Source organism: Arachis ipaensis, chromosome B10, assembly GCF_059453495.1.
Source record: "Arachis ipaensis isolate K30076 ecotype BB chromosome B10, ASM5945349v1, whole genome shotgun sequence".
NCBI classification, from domain to species: Eukaryota; Viridiplantae; Streptophyta; class Magnoliopsida; order Fabales; family Fabaceae; genus Arachis; species Arachis ipaensis.
This window is the reverse complement of record NC_142435.1, coordinates 94,783,698-94,792,680: the sequence shown is the minus strand read 5'-3', so window position 1 is coordinate 94,792,680 and position 8,983 is coordinate 94,783,698. Positions and strand designations below refer to the sequence as shown.

Here is an 8,983-nt window from a genome sequence, read left to right as displayed (position 1 = left end):
TCAGAATGGACCATCCTGGATATATTCTATGATGGTCTGTCTGAATTATCTAAAATGTCATTGGACACCTCTGCAGGTGGATCAATTCACCTAAAGAAAATGCCTGCAGAAGCTCAAGAACTCATTGACATGGTTGCTAATAACCAGTTTATGTACACTTCTGAGAGGAATCCTGTGAGTAATGGGATGCCTATGAAGAAGGGAGTTCTTGAAATTGATACTCTGAATGCCATATTGGCTCAGAATAAAATATTGACTCAGCAAGTCAATATGATTTCTCAGAGTCTGAATGGAATGCAAGCTGCATCCAACAGTACTCAAGAGGCAGCTTCTGAAGAAGAAGCTTACGATCCTGAGAACCCTGCAATAGCAGAGGTAAATTACTTAGGTGAACCTTATGGAAACACCTATAATCTATCATGGAGAAATCATCCAAATCTCTCATGGAAGGATCAACAAGAGCCTCAACAAGGCTTTAATAATGGTGGAAGATACAGGTTTAACAATAGCAAGCCTTTTCCATCATCTACTCAGCAACAGACAGAGAACTCTGAACAAAATACCTCTAATTTAGCAAACTTAGTCTCTGATCTGTCCAAGGCCACTGTAAGTTTCATGAATGGTCTTCCATTAGAAATTTGGAAGCACAAGTGGGCCAGCTGAGTAAAAGGATCACTAAAATCCCTCCTAGTACTCTCCCAAGCAATACAGAAGAAAATCCAAAAGGAGAGTGCAAGGCCATTGAATTAATCACCATGGCCGAACCTGTGAAGGAAGGAGAGGACGTGAATCCCAAGGAGGAAGACCTCCTGGGACGTCCAGTGATCAATAAGGAGCTTCCCTTTGAGGAACCAAAGGAATCTGAGACTCATCTAGAGACCATAGAGATTCCATTAAGCCTTCTTATGCCATTCATGAGCTCTGATGAGTATTCCTCTTCTGAAGAGAATGAGGATGTCACTGAGGAGCAAGTCACCAAGTACCTTGGTGCAATCATGAAGCTCAATGCCAAATTATTTGGCATTGAAACTTGGGAAGATGAACCTCCTTTGTTCACCAATGAACTAAGTGATCTGGATCAACTGACATTGCCTCAGAAGAAACAGGATCCTGGAAAGTTCTTAATACCTTGTACCATAGGCACCATGATCTTTAAGGCTCTGTGTGACCTTGGTTCAGGAATAAACCTCATGCCCCTCTCTGTAATAGAGAAACTGGAAATCTTTGGGGTGCAAGCCACTAAAATCTCATTAGAGATGGCAGACAATTCAAGAAAACGGGCTTATGGACAAGTAGAGGATGTGTTAGTAAAGGTTGAAGGCCTTTACATCCCTGCTGATTTCATAGTCCTAGATACTGGGAAGTCTGAGGATGAATTCATCATCCTTGGAAGACCCTTCCTAGCCACAGCAAGAGCTGTGATTGATATGGACAGAGGAGAATTGATCCTTCAAATAAATGAGGACAACCTTGTGTTTACAACTCAAGGATCTCTCTTTGCATCCATGGAGAGGAAGCATAAAAAGCTTCTTTCAAAGCAGAGTCAAACAAAGCCCCCACAACCAAACTCTAAGTTTGGTGTCAAACCCCGCATATCCGAACTCTATGTTTGGTGTTGGGAGGTCTCAATAAAGCTCTGCACATCTGTAAGGCTCCATGAGAGCCCACTGTCAAGCTATTGACATTAAAGAAGCGCTTGTTGGAAGGCAACCCAATGTTTATTTATCTATTTTTCTTGTTCTTTCATGTTTTATTAGGTTCATGATCATGTGGAGTCACAAAATAAATATAAAAGTTGAAAACAGAACCAAAAACAGCAGAAGAAAAATCACACCCTGGAGGAAGACCTTACTGGCATTTAAACGCCAGTAAGAAGCATGTTTTGGGCGTTCAACGCCACAACAGAGCATGGTTCTGGCGCTAAATGCCAGAAATGGGCAGCATCTGGGCGTTTGAACGCCAGAAATGCACCCTGGAGAAGAGCTGGCGCTGAACGCCCAGAACAAGCATGGTTCTGGCGTTCAACGCCAGAAATGGGCAACAAATGGGCGTTCAACGCCCAAAACAAGCACCAATCTAGCGCTGAACGCCCAGAGTTGTATGCAAGGGCATTTTGCATGCCTAATTGGGTGCAAGGTTGTAAATCCTTGAACACCTCAGGATCTGTGGACCCTACAGGATCCCCACCTACCTCCACTCACTTCTTCTCACCCCTCTTTCACACAATCCCATAAACACTCCTCCCCAACACTCTTCACCAATCACCTCAATCTCTCTTCCCTATCACCACTTCACCACTCACATCCATCCACTCTTCCCCATAAACCTACCTCATAAACTCTACCTACCTTCAAAATTCAAAATCAATTTCCCACCCAAAACCCACCCTTATGGCCGAACCTTACCCCCCTCCCTTCCCTATATATAGCCCTCCATTCTTCCTCATTTTCACACAACACAACTCTCTCTTCCCTTTATTGGCCGAAACACATCTCTCTCTCCCTCTCCTCCATTTCTTTTTCTTCTTCATCTCTTCTTTCTTCTCTTGCTCAAGGGCGAGCAACATTCTAAGTTTGGTGTGGTAAAAGCATAAGCTTTTTGTTTTTCCATTACCATTGATGGCACCTAAGACCGGAGAATCCTCTAGAAAAGGGAAAGGGAAGACAAAAGCTTCCACCTCCGAGTCATGGGAGATGGAAAGGTTCATCTCCAAAGCTCATCAAGACCACTTCTATGATGTTGTGGCCAAGAAGAAGGTGATCCCCGAAGTCCCTTTCAAACTCAAGAAAAATGAGTATCCGGAGATCCGACATGAAATACAAAGAGGTTGGGAAGTTCTAACAAACCCCATCCAACAAGCCGGCATCCTAATGGTTCAAGAGTTCTATGCCAATGCATGGATCACTAGGAACCATGATCAAAGTAAGAACCCGGACCTAAAGAATTATCTCACAATGGTTTGGGGGAAATACTTAGATTTTAGTCCGAAAAATGTGAGGATGGCGTTTAACTTGCCTATGATGCAAGGAGATGCACGCCCCTACACTAGAAGGGTCAACTTTAATCAAAGGTTAGACCAAGTCCTCATGGACATATGTGTGGAAGGAGCTCAATGGAAAATTGACTCCAAAGGCAAGCCAGTTCAACTAAGAAGACTGGACCTCAAGCCTGTAGCTAGAGGATGGTTGGAGTTCATCCAACACTCCATCATCCCCACTAGCAACCAATCTGAAGTTACTGTGGATCGGGCCATCATGATCCATAGCATCATGATTTGAGAGGAAGTAGAAGTTCATGAAGTCATCTCCCTTGAACTCTACAAAATAGCCGAAATGTCCTCCCCCATGTCAAGGCTAGCTTTTCCTCATCTTATTTGCCATCTATGTTACTCAGCTGGAGCTTTCATAGAAGGAGACATTCCCATTGAGGAAGAGAAGCCCATCACTAAGAAAAAGATGGAGCAAGCAAGAGAGCCCATTCATGGAGCTCAAGAGGCGCAGGAAGCTCATCACCATGAGATCCCAGAGATGCCTCCAATGCATTTCCCTCCACAAAACTATTGGGAGCAAATCAACACCTCCCTAGGAGAATTAAGTTCCAACATGGGACAACTAAGGGTGGAACATCAAGAGCACTCCATCATCCTTCATGAAATCAGAGAAGATTAAAAAGCAATGAGGGAAGAGCAACAAAGACAAGGAAGAGACATAGAAGAGCTCAAGGACATCATCGGTTCCTCAAGAAGGAAACGCCATCATCACTAAGGTGGACTCATTCCTTGTTCTTAAATTCTCTGTTTTTTGTTTTCTCTATGTTAAGTGCTTATCTATGTTTGTGTCTTATTACATGATCATTAGTATTTAGTAACTTTGTCTTAAAGTTATGAATGTCCTATGAATCCATCACCTCTCTTAAATGAAAAAAGTTTTAATTCAAAAGAACAAGAAGTACAGGAGTTTTGAATTTATCCTTGAACTTAGTTTAATTTTGTTGATGTGGTGACAATGCTTCTTGTTTTCTGAATGAATGCTTGAACAGTGCATATGTCTTTTGAAGTTGTTGTTTAAGAATGTTAAATATGTTGGCTCTTAAAAGAATGATGACAAGGAGACATGTTATTTGATAATCTAAAAAATCATAAAAGTGATTCTTGAAGGAAGAAAAAGCAGCAAAGAACAAAGCTTGCAGAAAAAAAATATAGGCGAAAAAAAAAATAGAAAGAAAAAAAGAAAAAGCAAGCAGAAAAAGCAAGCAGAAAAAGCCAAAAGCTCTTAAAACCAAGAGGCAAGAGCAAAAAGCCAATAACCCTTAAAACCAAAAGGCAAGGGCAAATAAAAAGGATCCCAAGGCTTTGAGCATCAGTGGATAGGAGGGCCTAAAGGAATAAAATCCTGGTCTAGGCGGCTAAACCAAGCTGTCCCTAACCATGTGCTTGTGGCGTGTAGGTGTCAGGTGAAAACTTGAGACTGAGCGGTTAAAGTCAAGGTCCAAAGCAAAAAAAAAAAGAGTGTGCTTAAGAACCCTGGACACCTTTAATTGGGGACTTTAGCAAAGCTGATTCACAATCTGGAAAGGTTCACCCAATTATGTGTCTGTGGCATTTATGTATCCGGTGGTAATACTGGAAAACAAAGTGCTTAGGGCCACGGCCAAAACTCATAAAATAGCTGTGTTCAAGAATCATCATACTGAACTAGGAGAATCAATAACACTATCTGAACTCTAAGTTCCTATAGATGCCAATCATTCTGAACCTCAATGGATAAAGTGAGATGCCAAAACTATTCAAGAGGCAAAAAGCTACAAGTCCCGCTCATCTGATTGAAGCTATGTTTCAATGATAGTTTGGGATTTATAGTATATTCTCTACTTTTTATCCTATTTGATTTTCAGTTGCTTGGGGACAAGCAACAATTTAAGTTTGGTGTTGTGATGAGCGGATAATTTATACGCTATTTGGCATTGTTTTTAGTATGTTTTTAGTAGAATCTAGTTACTTTTAGGGATGTTTTCATTAGTTTTTATGTTAAATTCACATTTCTGGACTTTACTATGAGTTTGTGTGTTTTTCTGTGATTTCAGGTATTTTCTGGCTGAAATTGAGGGACTTGAGCAAAAATCAAATTCAGAGGTTGAAGAAGGACTGCTGATGCTGTTGGATTCTGACCTCCCTACACTCAAAGTGGATTTTCTGGAGCTACAGAACTCAAAATGATGCGCTTCCAATTGCGTTGGAAAGTAGACATCCAGGGCTTTCCAGAAATATATAATAGTTCATACTTTGCCCAAGTTTAGATGACGCAAACTGGCGTTCAACGCCAGCTCTCTGCCCAATTCCAGCGTCCAGCGCCAGAAACAAGTTGCAAAGTGGAGTTCAACGCCCAAACTGGCAAAAAAGCTGGCGTTCAACTCCAAGAATGACCTCTCCATGTGTAGACTTCAAGCTCAGCCCAAGTACACACCAAGTGGGCCCCGAACGTGGATTTATGCATCAATTACTTACTTCTGTAAACCCTAGTAGCTAGTTTATTATAAATAGGACTTTTCACTATTGTATTAGAGATCTTTGAATCTTTGAATCCGGGATTGTATCTTTGAACATCTTTGGACTCCTGGTTCTTAGATCATGGGGGCTGGCCTCTCGGCCATGCCTGGACCTTTCACTTATGTATTTTTAACGGTAGAGTTTCTACACTCCATAGATTAAGGTGTGGAGCTCTGCTGTTCCTCAAAGATTAATGCAAAGTACTACTGTTTTTCTATTCAATTCAACTTATTCCGCTTCTAAGATATTCATTCACACTTCAACCTGAATGTGATGAACGTGACAATCATCATCATTCCCCATGAACGCGTGCTTGACAACCACTTCCCTTCTACCTTCGATTGAATGATTATCTCTTGGATCTCTTAATCAGAATCTTCGTGGTATAAGCTAGATTGATGGCGGCATTCATGAGAGTCCGGAAAGTCTAAACCTTGTCTGTGGTATTCCGAGTAGGACTCTGAGATTGAATGACTGTGACGAGCTTTAAACTCGCAAGTGCTGGGCGTAGTGACAGACGCAAAAGGAGGGTGAATCCTATTCCAGCATGATCGAGAACCTCAGATGATTAGCCGTGCTGTGACAGAGCATTTGGACCATTTTCACAAGAGGAGGGGATGTAATCATTGACAACGGTGTTGCCCTTGCATAAAGCCAGCCATGGAAATGAGTAAGACTGATTGGATGAAGACAACGGGAAAGCAGAGATTCAGAGGAACGAAAGCATCTCTACACGCTTATCTGAAATTCTCACCAATGAATTACATAAGTGTTTCTATCCTTATTTTCTGTTTAATTAGTATTATTTTCGAAAACTCCATAATCAATTATTATCCGCCTGACTGAGATTTACAAGGTGACCATAGCTTGCTTCATACCAACAATCTCCATGGGATCGACCCTTACTCATGTAAGGTTTATTACTTGGACAACCCAGTGCACTTGCTGGTTAGTTGTATCGAAGTTGTGACAAAATATGAATTGAGATTAGAGCACCAAGTTTTTTGGAGCCATTACCAGAGATCACAATTTCTTGCACCACATATCTTTTTCAAATATCTTTTCTAACTTCTTATCTTCTTATCTTTTAAAAATTGATTTTCAAAAATTGTTTCAACTAACTAATTAACTTTTTGTTTGTTTCTTATCTCTTTCAAAACTGCCTAACTAACTATCCCTCTTTAATTTTCAAAAATACCTCCCTCTTTTTCAAAAATTCTTTTTAATTAATTAATTATTTCAATTTTTAATTTTAATTTTAATTTTGATTCTCCTTTAATTTTCGAAAATCATCAACTTCTTTTCAAAAATTAATTTTTGAAATTTCCTCTCCCTCATCTCCTTCTATTTATTTATTCATCTACTAACACTTATCCTCACCTCATATCTCTGCTCCTGTCCTCACCCTTGTGTTTGGATTATCCATTCTTCTTCACTCTTATTCCCTTTCTCCTTTTACTCACACAAAGGAACCTCTCTCTACTGAGACAAAGAGGATCCCTATTATTATTTTCTGTTCCCTTCTTTTTCATATGAGCAGGAGCAAGGACAAGAACATTCTTGTTGAAGCAGACCCTGAACCTAAAAGGACTCTGAAGAGGAAACTAAGAGAAGCTAAATTACAACAATCCAGAGACAACCTTACAGAAATTTTCGAAAAGGAAGAGGAGATGGCAACCGAAAATAATAATAATGCAAGGAGGATGCTTGGTGACTTTACTGCACCTAATTCCAATTTACATGGAAGAAGCATCTCCATCCCTACTATTGGAGCAAACAATTTTGAGCTTAAGCCTCAACTAGTTTCTCTGATGCAACAAAACTGCAAGTTTCATGGACTTCCATCTGAAGATCCCGTTCAGTTCTTAACTGAATTCTTGTAGATCTGTGATACTGTTAAAACTAATGGAGTAGAGCCTGAAGTCTACAGGCTCATGCTTTTCCCGTTTACTATAAGAGACAGAGCTAGAATATGGTTGGATTCTCAACCTAAAGATAGCATGAACTCTTGGGATAAGCTGGTCACGGCTTTCTTAGCCAAGTTCTTTCCTCCTCAAAAGCTCAGTAAGCTTAGAGTGGATGTTCAAACCTTCAGACAGAAAGAAGGTGAATCCCTCTATGAAGTTTGGGAGAGATACAAGCAACTGACCAAAAAGTGTCCTTCTGACATGCTTTCAGAATGGACCATTCTAGATATATTCTATGATGGTCTGTCTGAATTAGCTAAGATGTCATTGGATACTTCTACAGGTAGATCCATTCACTTAAAGAAAATGCCTGCAGAAGCTCAAGAACTTATTGACATGGTTGCTAACAACCAGTTTATATATACTTCTGAGAGGAATCCTGTGAGTAATGGGACGCCTCAGAAGAAGGGAGTTCTTGAAATTGATACTCTAAATGCCATATTGGCTCAGAATAAAATATTGACTCAGCAAGTCAATATGATTTCTTAGAGTCTGAATGGAGTGCAAGCCTCATCCAACAGTACTCAAGAGGCATCTTCTGAAGAAGAAGCTTATGATCCTGAGAACCCTGCAATAGCAGAGGTGAATTACATGGGTGAACCCTATGGAAACACCTATAATCCCTCATGGAAAAATCACCCAAATCTCTCACGGAAGGATCAATAAAAGCCTCAACAAGGCTTTAATAATGGTGGAAGAAACAGGTTTAGCAATAGCAAGCCTTTTCCATCATCCACTCAGCAACAGACAGAGAACTCTGAACAAAATACCTCTAATTTAGCAAACTTAGTCTCTGATCTATCTAAGGCCACTCTGAGTTTCATGAATGAAACAAGGTCCTCCATTAGAAATTTGGAGGTACAAGTGGGCCAGCTGAGTAAGAATATCACTGAAACCCCTCCTAGTGCTCTCCCAAGCAATACAGAAGAAAATCCAAAAGGAGAGTGCAAGGCCATTGATATAACCATCATGGCCGAACCCAAGGAGGAAGAGGAGGATGTGAATCCCAAGGAGGAAGACCTCCTGGGATGTCCAGTGATCAACAAGGAGTTTCCCTCTGAGGAACCAAAGGACTCTGAGGCTCATCTAGAGACCATAGAGCTTCCATTAAACCTCCTTACGCCCTTCATGAGTTCTGATGAGTATTCCTCTTCAGAAGAGAATGAGGATGTTACTGAAGAGCAAGTTGCCAAGTTCCTTGGTGCAATCATGAAGCTGAACGCCAATTTATTTGGTAATGAGACTTAGGGATATGAACCTCCCCTGTTCACCAATGAACTAAATGCATTAGATCAACTGAGATTGCCTCAGAAGAAACAGGATCCTGGGAAGTTCCTAATACCTTGTACCATAGGCACCATGACCTTTGAGAAGGCTCTATGTGACCTTGGGTCAGGAATAAACCTCATGCCACTCTCTATAATGGAGAAACTGGGAATCTTTGAGGTACAAGCTGCTAGAATCTCATTAG

The 8,983-nt window shown here is 40.8% G+C and overlaps 1 non-coding gene across 1 annotated transcript; it reads right to left on the bottom strand.

The window, feature by feature from the left end:
• Nucleotides 1-7,611: 7,611 nt before the first annotated feature.
• On the bottom strand, nt 7,612-7,719 carry LOC148580928 (small nucleolar RNA R71). Its single transcript, XR_015898095.1, has one exon. It is a non-coding gene; the product is annotated as a small nucleolar RNA R71 (small nucleolar RNA).
• Between the last annotated feature and the right edge of the window lie 1,264 nt (nt 7,720-8,983).